This window comes from Neopsephotus bourkii, unplaced genomic scaffold (genome assembly GCF_033783945.1).
Source record: "Neopsephotus bourkii isolate Nb327-2 ecotype Australia unplaced genomic scaffold, CSIRO-AGI_Nbou_v1 NB_318, whole genome shotgun sequence".
NCBI lineage: Eukaryota > Metazoa > Chordata > Aves > Psittaciformes > Psittacidae > Neopsephotus > Neopsephotus bourkii.
The window spans coordinates 5471084-5473798 of NW_026900826.1; positions in this window are offsets into that span (position 1 = coordinate 5471084).

Here is a 2715-nt window from a genome sequence, read left to right on the forward strand (position 1 = left end):
TACTCCAGTGACAGTGATCAAGTGAATATGCTTGGAAAGACTGTCAGTGTTTGGCTCACTTTATACTTGGGTTGGTTTAAAAGGTTAATATTACAGGGTAAGTAGCCAGTTGAAATGCACCATGTCACTATGAGGCTGTTGTGCAGAAGGCTGGTTTTGCCATGTATGGAGTGAGCCAGAGGTACCACTCCTTTAGCCTGAGGCTTCCTGAGACCATCCAGCTCAACGCTGCTCCTTGGCTGGTCTCCACGCTTCACCAGTGACACACAGCAATACACAGCAACTCACAGCTGTGAGTGAGGTGGTTTAACCCAGCCTCTGCAAAACAGCATGTCTTCTCCTGCAGAGTATGCATGGCAGTGAGTGGCACTGTCTTGGAAGACGGCTGTAAAGAATGTGTGCCCTTAACTGAGGAGTTATGGGCAATATGCTCTTGGTTGGGGGGACTGTATTCTAAATTTAAATATATAAAAAAACCTTTCTATTTTGAATTTCTCTGCAATTTACCTGTTTGAATTTATTATTTGTAAAACACATCAAGCCTCAAATGGATTGACCTTCTGCTAATGTATATCACCTAATGAATGGATGCAATTAACTAATTCATATTGGAATATTGCACTTTCTAGATCACATTTATCATCGCTAAATGTGTGATTTAGTTTGCAGGTTTAAATTTTTTATTGTTACCCTTTAAACTAAAGAAATAAGTCTTATATTTAATTACCTGAACTTACATATTCAATTAATAGCTTCATTACCTTCATTAATATAGATACCACACAGAAGTAACAGAAGATTGCTGCCTGGGTCTGCTCCTAAGTACACCCTATAAAGGGTCTGCTGTGAACCCCAGAACAGGTTTTTTTGATTAAAAAATCTTAACTGGTGAGTTCTAAGGAACTGGAGCTGGCAATCCAATATCCTTATACATGAGCCTGAGCTAAATTTAGTATCGACATAGTATTTAGTATGTAAGAGGAAGCAAAGCTTATGTTCCTGGAAAGACACAGAATTTAAACGTTCAAATGTTTAAATTAGATGAAATGAAATTGAATGGAATTAAAAGAACGAAAACCATACAGACTGGCACCTCACCTACTAAAGGACAAGGGATGAGTGGAGCATGGAGGCAAAACAACTCTTGTAGGAGAGAGGGGACAGAGCACTAGGAACAACAGCTCTTACAGCAAATACTTCTTCAACAGAGACTCAAAACGTGACTAGATGGCATCCTTAGGGGGCTATGTCAGTGGGAGGTGGGTTGGTGAGATACAGGAAACCATCACTTTCTTGTAAACAAGTTTCAGAAGCACAAATCGGCTGTCCTGTTTAGCTACATCTGCTTGCCAAACACTGATACTTTACCCATCAGTGGAGTCAAATCTGTCATTATCTTTGGCTTTCACATTAAATTTCTTTTATTAGTTAAGTAGGTTCAGATCTCCTACGCTACAGGTAGCCATAAGTCTCACTACTGTAGGGAATCTGTGCCCTGTAGAAAGATGAAAGCTTTTGATAACCTATCCCACTTGGGTTAAGAAAACAATAGGTCTTCAATCACTGCAAAGCCTGTTGGATATACTTTGAGGTTTTCTCCACTCTGCAAAAACATATTTACTAAGATATCTTTTGCCTTTAATAGCAAAGCTGAATTTAAAATTTTTATCTCTATTTTGAGAACTTTTTGTAAGGAATTTGGAAAAGGAAGGAGCTATTTTAAAAAGAACATGCTGTCAATAATCCTCCCTTACATTTACTGCTTGTGTACATTAACTGTTAGAGAAAAGGGAATACACAGAGAAAAAAAACAGGGAATTGGCTGCACCAAAGCATTTGTCTGCACAAAACTGATCTATTCCTTAAAAGAGAATTCTTCTTGTACTGGAATTATCTTTTTCCAGATGCATTCAGACGTGCCCATAGTGTAACCTACCAGATAAGTTTATATTAGAGCCATAACCAGCACATTCAGAAGGAAGCAGGGTGTAGCCCAGCACGTAACACTGGTGCCCGCAACATCTGTACTGCACTTCTCTAACACACTGACCTTTTGCCAGCACTGACAGTCCTGTCCTGCAGCTCTCTGGTGTGGAATGCTATCTGTGCCCCACTATGCCAGCTTGGCTATCATGGAGATTACACTGGCTTGGAAGCTCTCAAGGCCCATGTTACACACCGACAATTTACTGTCCTCAGTTACATAACTGTAGGCAATATATATACACATGTAGTAACATCAGTTATGCACTGAGGCCCAATAATGTGCTCAGCCAATGAAGAACAAAGAAAAGTTTTGGCTCCTGCTTTAGAAAATGCCCAATTTAGTTCTCCCTGAAATGAGTGTCTGCAACAGTGGACTTCAAGAAGCTCTGAAATGGGCCTTAAAAGATCACTGGCAAAAAGCTTGGAACATACGTATGTGGTGTGGTTTTGATCTCATATTCATGATCTGAAGTGTTTTATTCTGACACTGAAATCACAGAGGAGAAAGAACAAAGAAATTCTCAAGAGGTCATCTTGTCTGCCTTCCAAGGTGTGCTCAGCTAGACCCGAGCTGCATGCTTGCCCCCATGAGCAGTTTTTCACCACAGGCTACAGCAGAGACAGAGGGATGATAAGAAAACACAAGAACTAAAGAAATAGGAGTGTTAATGTACTAAAAAAGCTTAGAACACTGAATTACAATGTGTTCAGATCTTCCTCACCTGTTTT